Consider the following 17885-nt stretch of genomic DNA (forward strand, 5'->3'; position numbering starts at 1 on the left):
CATATTGGGCGTCTTCCTCCCCCCTAGCGAACCGTGGCCTACCTTCTTTCACTTTGCTTCCGTAGGCCGCAGTTCTGCAGGCGATGGTCTCCTTTGAAGACCTGGCGTCGCTTGCTTCTGACAACAGTGCTTGCTGGGGCTCCTTCCAGTACCTGGCTCTGCGTCCGTGCGTGAGGCAGGGCTTGGGCTTTGCACGCTTCCAGCGGTTATGCCCCTCTTCTTCCCGCGCGGCGATCCGGAAATGGCGGCCAATGGCGGGAAACAGCGGTAATTGGCGGGAAAACTTCACCACGGTATGCAACACAGTTCGTGAAAGCGCACAGTACCCGGTGGTAACGGGCACGAAATCCAGCCAACTACGCCAAAATTGACGTGCCCCCTGGGCGGTGGGGCACCCGGAGCCGGGCCTGTAGATGCTGGGGGTTGTAGTCACAGTGGCGGTGACCCGGTCCGTGACCCAGGTGGTCAATCCAAGGGTAGTTTATGTGTATGGTATTTATAATGTCCGACTACACCACCGGTGGAGTTCGGCTAATGAGACCGCCTCTGCGGAACAGTCCTCTGATGCTGGTGGTATAGCAGCGAAGATTATATAACTCCCCACAGGAAGACTGTAGCTTCAGGGCAGTGTGTGTGGATGATGGTAGTTGTGCAGGGTGTCGCAGTGCAGAAATAACCACAGAGTCCATGCAGTGCAGTCCCAGGGTCTTTACTGGTAGCAATTAGACAGGCCTGGACTGGAGTACTGGCTAGAGATAAGAGTCTGGTCAGTCTGGGAGCAAGCATAGAGTCCTCCTGGGCAGGTGGAGTTGTAGGCCTGCTGTGCTCACTATTCTCTTTGGCTATTATGCTAGTAGCTGTGATGTAGCCCGCGTCCCTGAGTGTAAGGTGCCATGCTCACCCGTATGGCTGGCAGCTCGGGCCTTGTGGATGCCTCGCTCCTCCGTAGCGGTACTGGTCCCTCGGTGCAGCTGAGCCTCCGGGCATCTGATGGGGCCAGGAGACCTGCAATCTCCTGCCCTGCGGTATCTGCTGCTGGGTCTGGAATCCCCCACAGCCTCGGACTCCAGTGTCCGATTCTCTGTGTAGCTCCAGTGGATTGTAGTTTATAAAAAGGATTAGGTAGGAAAAATATGTCCTTTTTTGTATAACTACGACAATACACAAGATGTGAGGGGGTCTATAGTTCTATTTTCTGCAGAGGGCAAAGTGCATTAATAATCTTATGCTCCCCCTGTGAAAATAATTTAAACCTCTCCTTTTTCATATAACCCTGACCATATACTGGATGAGAAGGGGTATGTAGTTTTATATTCCACAGAGGGCAAAGTGCAATAATAATTCCATGTTCCCCCTGTGGAAATAGCTTATATTTTCTAAGGGTTGGCAATTTAGGATTAGAGATGAGCGTTGTTCTACTCGAACTGTTCGCCAATCTCAAATTCGAGCTGTTTTGGGCGGTGTTCGAGCCGGTCGGCGAACACGAACAATTTGAGAAAAATTCGGCTGTTCGAGGTTATGTTCGATAACTGTTCGTGCACCAAAATCATAACTGGATTTTTTCTCAGTAATGATGAAAATTAATGTTAATACGCAGTTTGAGTGTACAGCGGGGCGGGGGGAGGGGCAGGGGATGGATCTCTGCAGGAACAATGAAGATCTCCATTTTTTTTTCTCTTTCCCGCATTTGCAGTGGGGAGGTGCAATCTGTCAGCCTATCAGCAGCGCACACACGGAGCGAAGTGCTTTTTTTCACACAAGCAAGGGCATGTGTGATTGGCAGTGTATGTCACATGTCCTTGCCCTATAAGACCAAGCCATTTTCCCCGTCGCCACCATTTTCTCACTGCTGCAGCTGCGTGTTAGACGGCACCGCTGTTGCTGTGTGCGCTATACCTTGTTAATTTCAAGCCAATTTTCGCACAAATATACAGATAGCTTGGGAGTAGGGAATAGTTGTGATTGCAGTCCTTTTAAGGACTAGGTTACAGCATTTCCTACGACTTTTATCAGGCAGGTCTGTGCTCTTAAATAGATAGATTGTGGGAGTAAAGACTAATTGTAATTGGAGTCCTTTTCAGGACTAGGTTACATCAGTTCCTATCAGTTTTTGCCAGGCAGGTCTGTGCCAGTGCTGTGCAAGTTTTTTTCACAGCATTTGGCTGAATCTAGCAAAGCTAATCCTTTTTGGCCTATTGCAGAGTGTGTTAGTCAGTGGAGTAGCCTATCTGTGTTGCAAGATATACCACCTGTGTATAGAATACCAATTTTTTTACTGCACCTAGTGAAGTAAAATCTTTTGGGCATAGCATCATTCTATTAGTCCATCTATACTGACCTCCATCAGGTTGCAAACTGAATATAATTTTTTTCTGCATCTAGCTCTGAAAAAATATTTGGGCTTCTAGCAGTGTGTGGGACTTGGTCTATTAGTCCATCTATACTGACCTCCATCGGGTTGCAAATTAAAAATATTTTTTTTCTTCATTTAGCTCTGAAAAAATATTTGGGCTTCTAGCAGTGTGTGGGACTTGTTCTATTAGTCCTTCTATACTGACCTCCAGCAGGTTGCAAATTGAATATAATTTTTTTCTGCATCTAGCTCTGAAAAAATATTTGGGCTTCTAGCGGTGTGTGGGACTTGGTCTATTAGTCCATCTATACTGACCTCCATCAGGTTGCAAATTAAAAATAATTTTTTTCTGCATCTAGCTCTGAAAAAATATTTGGGCTTCTAGCAGTGTGTGGGACTTGGGCTATTAGTCCATCTATACTGACCTCCATCAGGTTGCAAATTAAAAATAATTTTTTTCTTCATTTATCTCTGAAAAAATATTTGGGCTTCTAGCAGCGTGTGGGACTTGTTCTATTAGTCCATCTATACTGACCTCCATCAGGTTGCAAATTAAAAATAATTTTTTTCTGCATCTAGCTCTGAAAAAATATTTGGGCTTCTAGCAGTGTGTGGGACTTGGTCTATTAGTCCATCTATACTGACCTCCATCAGGTTGCAAATTAAAAATAATTTTTTTCTGCATCTAGCTCTGAAAAAATATTTGGGCTTCTAGCAGTGTGTGGGACTTGGTCTATTAGTCCATCTATACTGACCTCCATCAGGTTGCAAATTGAATAAAAAAATTTTCTGCATCTAGCTCTGAAAAAATATTTGGGCTTCTAGCGGTGTGTGGGACTTGGTCTATTAGTCCATCTATACTGACCTCCATCAGGTTGCAAATTAAAAATAATTTTTTTCTGCATCTAGCTCTGAAAAAATATTTGGGCTTCTAGCAGTGTGTGGGACTTGTTCTATTAGTCCTTCTATACTGACCTCCAGCAGGTTGCAAATTGAATATAATTTTTTTCTGCATCTAGCTCTGAAAAAATATTTGGGCTTCTAGCGGTGTGTGGGACTTGGTCTATTAGTCCATCTATACTGACCTCCATCAGGTTGCAATTTAAAAATATTTTTTTTCTGCATCTAGCTCTGAAAAAATATTTGGGCTTCTAGCAGTGTGTGGGACTTGGTCTATTAGTCCATCTATACTGACCTCCATCAGGTTGCAAATTAAAAATAATTTTTTTCTGCATCTAGCTCTGAAAAAATATTTGGGCTTCTAGCAGTGTGTGGGACTTGGTCTATTAGTCCATCTATACTGACCTCCATCAGGTTGCAAATTGAATAAAAAAAATTTCTGCATCTAGCTCTGAAAAAATATTTGGGCTTCTAGCGGTGTGTGGGACTTGGTCTATTAGTCCATCTATACTGACCTCCATCAGGTTGCAAATTAAAAATAATTTTTTTCTGCATCTAACCCAGCCAATAGTTTTGGCCTAATACCACAGTTTGGCCACTCAGCTCTGCTCGGTTACCATCCATTGTTTTTTTGTGCAAACAACTCCAGAGTTGTGAATTAGTTAACCACCAAAATGAGTGGAAAAAGGCCTGCTGCTGGTGGAAAGGGGAATAGGCGTGTTGGGAAGGGGAAAAAAGGTTGTGTCCGTGGGGTAGGTGCAGAAGAAAGACCATCTTCCAGCCAAACTAAAATGTCTACTTCTTTTAGCGGACAATGTGATAAGATCCCTTTCTTACGGCCACGCCAATCGCTACAAATTCCAGATGAGGCACAAAAACAGCAGGTGCTTCAACGGATATCAAGTGCTCCTTTAAGTGGGCTCTCCTCCACATCAACTTCAACATCACAAATACTCCAGTCCTCAAAGGTGTCACCCAAATCGCACTTGCTTCCTCACAGCTCCCAAATCTCCAGCTGCCCGTCTGAGTATGAGGTAGAACAGATGGTTGAGTCTGCAGAGCTGTTTACTCATACTATAGCCTGGGAATCAGAGGTCGACTCCAGCGCTTCTGTGAATCCAGACGAGGAAATGATCTGCACTGATGCCCAGAATCTTTATGAGTCGGATCCAGGACCAGACGCAGAAGGTTCTGACCATAATGTAGACCCTCATTCCCAAACTGTAACTCCTGTTGGTGGAGACAATGAGGAAGACGATGATAAGACTCAAATACCTGATTGGAGCGACAACTTTAGTTTTTTGTCAGGGCAGGAACAGGTTGGCTCTGAGGACGACGGGTGTGATAACGCACAGATTGATGATGATGAGGTCGGAGATCCCACTTACTGTCAACCCACAGTCAGCCAAGAGATGAGGTCAGCAGAGGAGGTGGAGGAAGATGCTAGTGACGACGAGGTCAGGTTGCGCCTTCCTGGACAGAGACGTAGTACTGGAAGCACGTCAACAACTGCATCCTCAAACACAACTCTGCCTCTCACCACAAGTCGTGGTGGCTCTTCAGGTCGCATGGGTGCTAAGCCTTGCATAGCCTGGGCATTTTTTCAGATCGATAAAGATGACCCAACTCGTGTTATCTGTAACATTTGTCAGCAAAAGCTAAGTAGAGGCCAAAAAATACATAGTTTGAGTACTTCATGCATGAACCGGCACATGGACATGAAGCATAAGTTGCAGTGGGAAGCTCAGTGTGCTACAATGCGGTCTAGCCGGCCGGGCCAACCACCGTCTGCCATATCTTGTGCATCCGCGGCCTCTTCATCCTCTGTGACTGGGGGGACAGCAGTCACACCTGTTTTGGGGCGCAGACCTGCCACCTCTTTACCCGCAACAGCCAGCGTGATTGGCAGGTCATCATTTTCTTTGGAGGTGGTAACACCAGCTGGTCTTGAGCGCTGTCCGACATCGATAGCACCACCTTTGGATCAAGGCAACCTAACATGTCCGCCTGCATCTTCCTCACAGACCGGCAGTTTGCCGGGGACACCCTTATCAACCCCGTCTAAGCACAATAGCCAGCCCTCGGTCCCTCAGATGTGGACAAGTAAAAGACCATTTCCTCCTAGCCATGAGAAAGCTAAGAGGTTGAATTTCACCATCTGCAAGCTCTTGGCTACAGAAATGCTGCCTTTCCGCCTGGTGGACACAGAGGATTTTCGAGACCTTATGTCCGTCGCAGTGCCCCAGTACCAGATGCCCAGTCGGCACTACTTCTCAAAGAAAGGTGTGCCTGCGCTCCACCAGCATGTCGCACACAACATCACCGCTTCTTTGAGAAACTCTGTGTGTGACAGGGTGCATTTCACCACAGACACTTGGACGAGTAGGCATGGAAAGGGGCGTTACATGTCGCTGACTGGGCACTGGGTAACTATGGTGACAGCAGGACAAGGGGCTGCTGTCCAAGTCTTGCCGTCCCCACGAGTTGTGCGTCAATCCTCTTTATGTCATTTTTCCTCCACTGCTTCTGCCTCCTCAACCTCCTCTCGGTCTTCCACCTGCACCCAAAGCCTGTCTGGTCATGCCACAAGCTTTCTAACTGCGCAGAAGGGATCCTGCACACCTCCTTACTATGCTGGCAGTAGGGCTCAACGTCATCAGGCGGTTTTTACATTGAAATGTCTGGGAAATGTGAGTCACACAGCTGAGGAGTTGTGGTCAGCTCTGGAGAACCAATTTCATGAATGGTTGTCTCCACTGGACCTGAAACCAGGGAAGGCCGTGTGCGACAATGCTGCAAACCTGGGTGCGGCCCTTCGCCGGGGCAATGTCACACACGTGCCTTGTATGGCTCACGTGTTGAACCTGGTTGTCCAGCAATTTTTAGCCCACTATCCCAGACTAGATGGCCTTCTGCAGAGGGCACGGACGCTGTGTGCTCACTTCCGCCGTTCGCATCCCGCAGCTCAGCGACTTACATCTCTACAGAAGTTGTTGGGTCTGCCACTTCACCGGCTAAAATACGATGTGCCTACCCGGTGGAATTCAACTCTGCACATGTTGCAGCGACTGTGGCAGCACCGACAAGCCCTGGTGCAATACGTTCTGACGTATAGCCTGGGCCAACGAGATTCAGAGGTGGGGCAAATCACGCTGGAGGAGTGGTCTCAGATCAGGGACCTATGCACCCTTCTGCACAGTTTTGAAATGGCGACGAAGATGTTTAGTGCTGACGATGCCATTATCAGCATGACTATTCCGGTGATTTACATGCTGGAGCACATGTTAAACAGAATTCGGAGTCAGGTGGTGGCACAAGAGGAGGTGGAGGAAGTAGAGGAGGAGGAGTTGTATGCGGAAGGGCTAACATCTGCAAGGTCCAGACGGTTGGCAGCACCAAGGCGGCAGGCATGTGAGGGTGGGGGAGATGATTTTACCAGGGCGCATGGTAGCAGCCAAACTAGTGAGGAAGGTGCAGGAGCCCAGGAAGAAGTGGAGGATGAACTGATGGAAGACTCATCAGATGAGGGAGACCTTGATCACATTTCTGTTGTGCGAGGTTGGGGGGAGAGGACAGAGGAAGGAAGCATGATTGCTACCTCGCCACCAACACAACAGGGACTTGGTGCTCCTGGATGCGCAACACACATGAGTGCCTTCTTGCTGCACTACCTGCAACATGACCCTCGAATTGTGAGAATTAGAAATAATCTATGACTACTGGGTTGCCACACTGTTAGATCCCCGGTACAAAAGTAAATTTGCAGAAATTATTCCTGCCATAGAAAGGGATGCACGCATGCAGGAGTATCAGCAGAGACTGTTGCAGAATCTTACATGTGCTTTTCCACAAAATACCAGTGGTGCACGTAGTGAATCTCACAGTTCCAACTTGCCAACCGTGGGACCGTCAAGTGTTCAGCACTCAAACCGTAACAGAACCACAGTATCTGCTGGTAACATCAATTTTGCGGAATCATTTCACCACTTTTTTAGCCCATCCTTTGCAAGGCCACAGGAGACAAGAAGTCTGACACATAGTCAACGCCTAGAGACGATGGTACAGGAGTATCTCCAAGTAAACATTGAAGCCACGACTGTGTCACTGGACCCTTGCTCTTTTTGGGCTTCCAATCTGGATAAATGGCCAGAGCTAGCCACTTACGCCTTGGAGATCTTGTCATGCCCCGCAGCCAGCGTTCTGTCTGAACGTGTGTTCAGCGCTGCTGGTGGTGTGCTGACAGATAAGCGCACGCGGCTCTCCACTGATAATGTAGACAGACTCACGTTCATAAAGATGAACAAATCATGGATCCGAAACGACTTTTCTACCCCTGTGTCATCCTGGGGAGAGTAAAAGCTTGATGATTGGTTAAAATCACCCTACCAACCGTTTTAAGCTTTCAAATTACTAATCATGTTTATCTGTATCTTGACTGGAAAATAATTTGGGCTTCGTAGCAGTTTGCAGCACTGATCCTATTAGGCCATCTATAATAAGCTTCACCAGATTTAAAATTAAAAATAATTTTTAGCTGCATCTAGCCCGGAAAATAATTTTGGGGCTCCGAGATGCGCAAGACACATAAGTGCCTTCTTGCTGCACTACCTGCAGCATGACCCTCATATTGTCAGAATTCGAAGTAATCATGACTACTTGGTTGCCACACTCTTAGATCCCCCAAACTTTTCGATCAACCTTTTCATTTTAATAAAGACCAAAAAAATGGTCATTTTTGAAATTATAAGCATTAGCAGGTTGTTAGAAACTGAAATCAAACAGTTTTCAACTCAAAACTTTATTCTAGGTGATGTTACATTTTCACATAGGACCCCTTGTTCGAAAGGAGCTTCTGAACTCTCTCGTCCATTGAATTTGTCAGGTTTTGGATGGTTTCTGCTTCAATGTTTTGCATGAGGACAGAATACCCTCCCAGAGCTGTTGCTTAGATGTGAACTGCCTCCCGCCATCATAGACACTCCTTTTAATGATGCTCCAAAGGTTCTGAATGGGGTAGAGGTCAGGGGAGCATGGGGGTCACACCATAAGTTTGTCCCCTTTTATGCCCATATCAGCCAGAGATGCAGATGTTTTATGTGCAGCATGAGATGGTGCATTATCATGCAGAAAAATGATCTTGCTGTGAAATACACGGTTCTTCTTCTTGAACCATGGCAGGAAGTGCTGTTTGAGAAAATCCACATACATTATGGAGTTCATCTTTAGCGCCTTCAGGGATCCTAAAGGGGCCGACAATCTCTCTCCCCATGATTCCAGCCCAAAACATTACTCCACCTCCTCCTTGTTGGCGCTGTAGCCGTGTTTGCGTGGGGTGTCCATCAACCAGCCATCCTCCACTCCATTCATCTGGACCATCGAGCGCTGCACGGCACTCATCCGTGAACAAAACAGTTTTGAAATCAGTCTTCATGTAATGTTTGGCCCACTGGAGCCGTTTCTGCTTGTGTGAAGTGGATAGAGGAGGTCGACAGGATGGCATATGCACAGCTGCAAACCTCTGAAGGACCCTGCATCTTGTTGTTCGGGGGACGTTGGAGGCACAAGCAGCTTCAAAAACTTGTCTGCTGCTATGACAAGGCTTTTTTGCCGCTGCTGTTTCAACCTGACGTAATTGCCTGTAGGAAAGAGTCCTCAATTTGCCCTTATCAGCACGCACACGTGTGTACTGTGAATCAGCTACATACTTCTTGATTGCCAAGACACTTCATCCTGATCATCGCACAATGTTGATTGTAGTCATGCCTTGACCTAAACACTCCACAATTTGTTGCTTCTCAGCAGCCGACACATCCTTTTTCTTTCCCATTTTGGCAGAAAATGTAGGCTGCTTAATAATGTGAGAGAGCCTTCTTAAGTAGTCTTGCCTTTCATTGGACACACCTGCCAAACTAATTAGCACAGGTGTCTGCAATTGCTTACAGTGATATAAAGAGCCCTGACACACATCACCATCAATGAGTTTAACTGACAAACAAACAAATTCTTCTCTTATCACTCCTAAACAATTTTTGCATAATAATTTGGAACGCGGTGTACATGTGCTTTTCCACAAAACACCAGTGGTTCACGTAGTGAATCTTACAGTTCTAACTTGCCAACCGTGGTCTGTATGGAATTGTTCAATAAAGGGCCCAAAATTAAGATAACATAGATGGGAGAGGTCTCTATGAATAGGAATTCCTAAGTATTTGATACCCTGTGAGGGCCAGGCAAAGGGAAAGTTGGACTGGATGGAATCCTATATGGATTTAGGGAGGGAGACATCGAGGGCCTCAGACTTCGCTGCATTGATTTTAAAATTTTACCATGTAACAAAGTGATCTATTTCAGCCATAACAGCAGGGATGGATATATGTGATTGAGTGATATATACTAGGACATCATCAGCAAATAGAGAGCACTTGTACTCGGTGCCTCCCACCTCAATCCACCTAATATTGGGGTTATGGCGAATTGATGAGAGCAGGTGCTCCGTCACTAGGATGTATAAGAGAGGGGACAGAGGACATCCCTACCTTGTCCTATTGGTGATTGTGAAAGGTGATGAAAATGTTCTGACGCACCCCCTGGGCCTTGGGACACCCGGAGCCGGACCCTTTTTGGTGGATGCTGGTGGTTGTAGTCTTCGTGGCGGCGATCCGGTTCCGTGGCTCAGGGCGGTCAAACCAGTGGCGGAACTATTTATGTGGTTTTGATGTTTAAATGTCCGACTACGCCACCCGTGGATTGCGGTCAGAGTGAACCGCCGCTACAGGGCAGACCGCTAAGGCTGGTGTTGTGGGTGCAGCAGAGCGTAGCATAACTCCCCACGGGAGGAGTATAGCCTCAGGCAGTGTATGCGGAGGATGGGGGTGATGGTGCAGGGCAGCAGCAGTAACGACACGGAGTCAGTGATGCAGTTCAGGGCCTTTACTCACAGTTCTTATTATCCAGACCACGTCTGCAGGTAACGGCTGCCCTTGTCGTACTGTGCTCACCAGGTGAGGGGCTGAGACAACTCCCAGATAACTTTGGAGCGCTTCACAGGACCCCCTTTGTGTGTCCTTTGTCTGGCCTTTCTTACCAACACTTCTGTCCGGCTGCCTCGGGCCTCCTCTTGGTAAACTTGGCGCCAGTTTCCCTGACCCTATGTGGTGCCTTCCTAGCGGGTGGAGCAAGGGGCTGCGCCACATAAAATGTCAGAGCCTCCGGTTTCTAGCTGAGGTCGTTTCCTGCCTCCACTAGTTCGGGGACCGGTCTCCCCCTTTGGCCTGACCCCTCCACGCAGGTGGATTCGGGCGTGCGGTGGCGACTTGCCCGTCCGCACCCCTGGGATCCCTTCATTCCTCGTTCCTGGAGCCTTCTCCGCTCCTCTTCCTTCCTTCTCCCTCTTCCAGGCCTGGGCCTCTGTTACTAGGCCCGCCTCCGGAGCAGAGCTCATGCAGAGCCCCTGCTCCCTGCCACTTCTGCTCAGACTTCTCTGCACTGAACTAAGATGGTGCCCACCTTTTATACTCCCTTCTCAATGCACCCAGGAACTGCTTCCTCCCTGCTCCTGCACTGCAGGGTTCCCCTTCCTCAGTGTTCCCTCCCCCCACTCCAGCCAGGGACAGGGACTGTCGTGCCCATCTCAGGGGCATATTGGTCGCCCTGCCCCACGGCAATGTGGTGTAATGCATGCAGGTGTCGGGTCCTGATCCACACTCCATCCTTATCTGAGAGTGAGATTTCACACCTCTGGGTGAGGTGCAATACGTCTGTAGCAACCGAGCCTTCGGTGCTACAGTTCCATTTATCTTCAGCCTAGGTGACGTATTGTGATACAGGGCCGTGATTTTGGCTATAAAAGGGTCCCCTAGACCCCTACCCCAAGCTTTTTAAGAGAATCATATATGGCATGCCAGGAGACTCTATGGAATGCTTTCTCAGCATCCAACGAGAGTATCTACTTACAAATTTTTAACTGCATCTAGCCCAGGAAATACTTTGTGCCTAGTAGCAGTGTCTGCTAGTCAGCGGATTATCCCGGCTGTTAAGCAAGCTACACCACCTGTAGTTTGGACACTTAATTTTTTCAAAGGAAATGCTTCGGGACCACGGGATACTTAGTGAAGAGCATCAGGAGGCACCCCAAGGCATAGGGGCTGGGACTGGCACTAGGATGCCTTGCGGTGGACAGCCGAGCTCGATCCTTATAAAAGCTTTTTAACTGCAGCAGCTTTAGTGGACGCTACTGGAGCTGGAATTACGCGGCTGCTGGCATGAGACTTGCCCTCCAATAGATCCTTGTAAATGGATTTAAAGTGTATTCATTCAAATTAGAGGGACAATTTAAATTAAAAAGCTTAGAGCTGCCTCCACCACAGGGGGGCTCTCTCGACCCACCAGCGGACAGGCACCAGTATTGGGAGAGGGGGGCTGGCCGTCAGGGTTCACCGCGTCTCTGGCACAAACCCGGCGACACGGAGGTGGCACGGGCAGAAGCGGACTGGCCGTCTCGGCTTCTCACTTTTTGGATTTTAGAAGGGCATGACATGCCTATATCTGTGTCTCCCCCTCCTTTTACTCCTCCACCTCTTTTCTTTTCGCATGACTATATGTACTTGTCACTTTTCCATGTGTTAGTTGTGTCTTCTGAGCAGTTTGTCAGCTTTTGGACACCTTTGAAGGTGTTTTCTATGTGTTTCTATGTGTTTTTGTTTGCCTGCCATTGGTTTTAACGGTGTTCGAAGGTGTTCGACGAACAGTTCGACGAACAGTTCGGCGAACACACGGGTGTTCGACGAACCGAACCGAACTCGAACACTACGGGGGTGGCTCAACACTACTTAGGATACAGATGTATTGAGAATAGTCTAGACATCAGTTATTACACATTGGGTGATTGGTTTTAGGGAATATTAATATCCTGAGTATGACCAGTGTGATAAAATAGGGGACATACAGGATAGACTGCATTCAGTATGGTGGTTTTGTTTACAGTATTTTAAATATTTATAATAAAATATCATTTTTTAAGTATTGCTATTCCACCTCAGTCAGTGAGTTTTGTGTTTTTGGGTGGTTATAATATATTTTGAGTTGTTGGTCCTCAGTCAGTGAATCTGTAAGTATTTTTAACCATGATTTTGTTTAGTTCTCGGAAATCGAGGCAAGGATGGAGACCCCTATCTTTCTTTTTTACAAAGAAAAATCCGGCAGCTACCGGAGAGGAGGAAGGACGGATATGACCCTTCCGTAAACTTTCATTAACATATTCTTGCATGGCGGCCCGTTCAGGCCCAGACAAATTGTAAAGGCGAGCTTTTGGCAATTTGGCACTAGGAATAAAATAAATAGCACAATCATAAACAGGATGGGGAGGTAGTATCTCCGCCTCTTTCTCCGAGAACACATCTCCGAAGTCCTTCAGGTACCCCGGCAGACCCTTTAGACTAGCGGAACATATTTGTACAGCTTTTAGACATTTCTTGCAACAATTGGAGCTCCAGGATTGTGAATCTGCAACCATGGAAGCCCCAGTACCAACCCAGCAGGGAAATTATCCAATACAAAACATGAGATGGATTCAGAGTGGAGAGCTCCTACTTGAAGCTTGGAATCCACTGTTACTTTCTTGACAAAATTCCGGGATAATGGTGTCTTGTCAAGGGCAAAGATTTGCATGGGTTTTTCTAAACTAACTGTCCCTAACCCTAACTTCAGAACCAGTCCCGAATCAATAAAGTTAGCAGCAGACCCACAGTCAATGAATGCCAATGTTGATAACACCTGTTTCTGGAAGGATAGCACAGTATTTATCAGTACTTTAGTAGAGGAAGAAAAAGGTACCTGGGAGTCTGGGTGATTTCCTTGCACATCACCCATACTCAAATGTTCTCCTGATGGTTTGCCAGCCTGAGGATGAGTTGACAATTCTTGAGAAAATGTCCAGAGAGAACACAGTACAGAGTGCGAGATCTTGACTATGTTTTTTCTCTACAACGCGAAGAGTGACAACTCTAATCTCCGATGGCTCCATCTCCGGAAAATGGACCTGTGTCGGGGAAGTATAATAGGCAGCCTGCTGTTCATCCTATCTCTCACGGATTCTACAGTTCATTCTTATGGCCTGGGTCATGACCTCCGCCAAAGAACATGGGCATCATGTAGGACCAGGGCATCCTTAAGGGTTTTGGAAAGGCCTTTGTGGAACTGCTACCTGAGAGCTGCATCGTTCCACAGAAGTTCAGTGGACCACTGCCAGAACTCACTACAGTAGACCTCAGCTGTGCGACCCCCTTGTGCCAGGTTCATGATCTTAGGATCCTGTCAGGTTCATCAAATATCAGTCCTAAACTGTCAAAGAAGGCGTCAACATAAAACCGTTCTGGGGCTTGTGGGGACAAGGAAAATGCCCAGGTCTGAAAGCCCCCTCACAGTATTGACATGATTATTCCCACCCACTGGAACTCCTCCCATGACGAATGGGGGCGCAGAGTAAAAAATAACCTACAGTTCTCCCTAAAGAATCTAAACTGGTCTTTCTCTCCAGAAAATTTATCAGGGAAGGCTATTATAGGTTTGGGAGAGACCAACTGTACATCAGAGGGTAATGACATCACAGCCACTGCCGGCAGTGGAGGGCTATAGGAGGTCTTCATTAAATTAGTTATCTGACCCTGCAACTGACATTGTGATCACTCCCATCTCTGGCGTTCCTTAGCCAGATCCTGAGTCATCTGCTTCAGATTCACCACCAGATCACAGAGAACGTGGACAGTCTCTATACTGGCAAAAAAGAAAAACGTATGGGCAAGACATAATGTGACACTGAGTCACTTTTCACAGCCAGGCCATAAGACGGGATTGTCAAGGATTCAAAAGTCAAAGCCAGGAGGGTACGTCATAAACAGAGGGAAGAGGCAGAGGCTCAGTCAGGTAACGTACCGTTGGTCAGAAAACCAGAAAGATAGCAGATCAGAGCAGAAGGGGTTAAACAGATGGATGGTCACAACAAGGTCCAAGGTCAGGCAGCAGAAGATCAATAAACAGAATGCAAGGCACAGAGAACAAACCACACACTAGCTGAATGTACGTCTGGCAGAGATCTGGGACAAACAGCTCAGTTAAGTAGCTAGGCATTCACCTGGGATAATGAACACCTGAAGCTAGCCAGTACCTCCCAGTCTCAGATTGGACAGTTGAGATGTCAATCCCCACACTGACAGCTATTGCACACCCCTGTACCAGATTGGATGGTTGAGCTGTCAATCACAGTACTGATATCTCCAGCATACCCCTGTATAAGATTGGACTGCTGAGCTGTCAATAACTGTGTCCTAGACACTGGGTAGGGTGGAATTGTAAAAATATACCAGTCATTACCCTGGAAAAAATGTTTCTTAACATATTTCCCAGGAAGATCCATTTTCTTTTTGTTTTTGTATGTTTTATTGTGAATCAGTAAAAGTGGCGTAATACCTCTGATAACATTGTTGACAGCAGTCACCTGGGAGTCAGAAATGCTTCCAGAGTTCTTCCTCATGCTGTTCTCATGTCATTTTGAGCACTGGTCCCATCGATTTTGGCAATTTTTAGGCCCTCTGCAGACCGCTGGGGGGGAGTCACCGGAAAAATGTTTTACATTCTCATAGACTTACATTGGGCTCGTTACTCGGACCGAGCACTTGATCATTCCAATTTGCTCGACTCTAACAATGAGTACCCAAGCATTTTAGTGCTCGCTCATCACTAGTTATAATAATACATTAGATGACATAGCTGCAAGGTATTACAGGAAGCCAGCATGGAAATGCAAAATGAGAAATGTGAATCCACAGATTTCAGGAATTTCGAATCGGATTCTACAAGTTTATCAGCTTATCTCTAGCATCAGACTTTGTAGGCTTCTTAAATCTTATAAACAGTCTAAAAATTATCTCTTTTGGGGAGCAGATCATGCAATTCTGTTGTGTTTAGGCAGGGGATTCAAATGAAAGAAGCCATGGCATTTTCACACATTTGGGTCCAACAATTATCCCTGTTCTGGATATAAAGAGCTTTGAACTTTGGTAATTGAAAAATATTTTTTTTTTCATAAGCCTTTTCAAAATTATCTCTTTTAATTAGGAAGACAGAACAGGTGTACCATACTGTTTTGAATATGAAAAATTAATGAAATCTCCACTAGAATTGAAAAAATATCACTTTTTTGAGGTCTGCAACTGCTTTTCTAATCACAAAATAATTAGTCAAATACAAAGACTTTTTATCAAGCTGTCCAACAATTATGCTCTTAGTTCTGTAGACAAAATTTTAGGACTGTTTTAAACCTAAAGATGCGATGTCTTGTTGTCTTCAAACCTTTTCAAAAAATAGCCCTATCTTTAGAGCTGTTTTTTGAGGGTTCAACAACATGAGAGTATTAGCAGTACTGTCAGGCACTATAAAACACAGAAATAGAAAATTAATCAGCTCCACACCATTCAAAAACTGCAGAAAATATATGCATTGTGCAAAACACAGAGCCTCCAGGCTGCTGTCCTCAAATGATAGCAGGATATAAAGGGCCCTAGAAAAAATGAGTAAAAAATAATCTTTATTAAATATACATGAATAAAAAAAATCAAAGAAAAAATACAAATATAACAGTTTTTCAAATCTCAGATTGCTAAAAGTCCAAACTTTTCTTGAGTTTGTGGTAAGAGACATGCATGAACTCATTGCCAGATTTTCAAACCAACAACATCAGATTGTCAGGAGTTCATAGCTAACCTTAACAACATTAGAAGGAGAAAGACTAGCACAGTGTCGTTCTGAAAGAATTGTGTGCATGAGGAAGGGACTCGTGGTCCAGACTTATTGAGGTTGGAACCGCAGCACCACAAAAGAAAAAGAGACAGTGGGTCTTTGTGCAGTGTAAATTTATTTTGATCCTGTGATTGCCGCGTGCCCAAGGCTTACACCCTGTTTTTCGCATATCCTGATTCCCAGCTCCTGCTCTACACAGATCCTCCTTAATATGAAAGAGATCTTAAGTTTTACGTTATTGCTCTACTAGACTTCTGCCTACCTACACCTGCAACAGATGTCCTTGACAAAGACCGTTTCTGGTCGAAATGTTGGACCAAATCTGTTTTTTACTCCTTGCCAGATCAGAATAAATTTACACTACAGCCAGACATACAGTCTCTTTTTATTTTGTAGTGCTGACGTTCTAAACTTAACAATAGCCATTGGAATATTATCTTGACTTCTAATCTTTCTTCCACAACTGTAGACTTCCAGGAAATCAAGATTTCCATTGTAGAAGATCATGTTACAACTATGCTCTTTCAGAAAACCAAGGCATGTGACAGTATGGTACTGCTCTCAAGCTTGCATCTGGTTCATCTTCATCACAGTATACTGTCAAGGGGGTCAATTTCTTTGGTTAAAATGAAATTACAGTGCGATAAGTGATTTTTGGGCCTAGAAGCATGATTTCACACATATAATTAAGGCCAGGTGTTATCCACATTTGATCATTGCTAAGACTTTTCAAAAGCTCAATGAAGAGTAATTGACCGTAGTTTTTGAACCAACAATTAGAAATGATCAGACTGACTGGTGTTAAACCTAATATAATTTTAATAACCATTTGAACAATATCCATGGCGTTATGTGAAAGAATTGAAATATTCTTTTAGGTGAAATCAGGCTTTATAACATCATCATTGATTGTCCTAGAGTAGTGGCAAGATGAGCAGGAGACTAAGCATTTTTTGTCCTTCAGCCACTTTTGGTGATCTACTATAATTACTGGCAGGGACAGCCTCGTTCTCCTGTGTCAATTGTATAGTATTTTCATTGCTGGCTTCTAGAGATGAGTGGATCACTTGAAATTCAAATTCAACAGCTTTGCCGAATTGTCCCCAAAAAATTGATTTGTTGCAAATTGATTCACATGGATCTCAAATTGCAAAGTAATAAAATTTGTGTAACTGAAAATTTCAGGAAATTTGATTTAAATTTGATCCTTCTTTGATTAATCCACTCATCTCTGATGTTTTCATCCCCAAATCTTGATCTTTCTAATTTCCTTACACCAGCTAGGTAATGAAACTATATTAACTATCAAACCCGTAACGTCACCTACACTCTTGCCTCCAACTGTCCCAAAATTTACGTAGACAAAATCACACAGAAATTCTGCAGAAGAATCCAACTGCACATATCCAGTATTGCCAAATATAGCAAAGAACAAGGAATTATTTGAAATAAGTGGAAAGTCTCAACTCACTGGCTGCACACTTTTACATGCACATAATGGTAAATCCAATGGTTTATATGTGAAAGGACTGTCCAAATCAATATTAGGGGAAGGATTGTGATTCCTGAGCATTTGAGGAATGAATCCAAATTGATATACATCTCAGATTGTCTTAAAGGGAACCTGCCATGTAAACAAATTCTATTTACTTGCAGATATGGGGTTAATCTGCAGGTTAATAGCATTCTGAAGCCGCCTGACACCCACTCTAAGAGCCTCACTGCCAGGAGGAAATGTACTTTATTCCTCCCGGCAACCATGGGCTTTCAGTCATAGGGGTGCGGCCGGCGTGGTTTAGCCACTGCTCAGTTTTTTATTGAGCGGTGGCTGTAATCACAC

Source organism: Phyllobates terribilis, unplaced genomic scaffold (assembly GCF_046119375.1).
Source record: "Phyllobates terribilis strain yellow unplaced genomic scaffold, ASM4611937v1 Scaffold_2__4_contigs__length_985480577, whole genome shotgun sequence".
In the NCBI taxonomy this organism is placed as follows: domain Eukaryota; kingdom Metazoa; phylum Chordata; class Amphibia; order Anura; family Dendrobatidae; genus Phyllobates; species Phyllobates terribilis.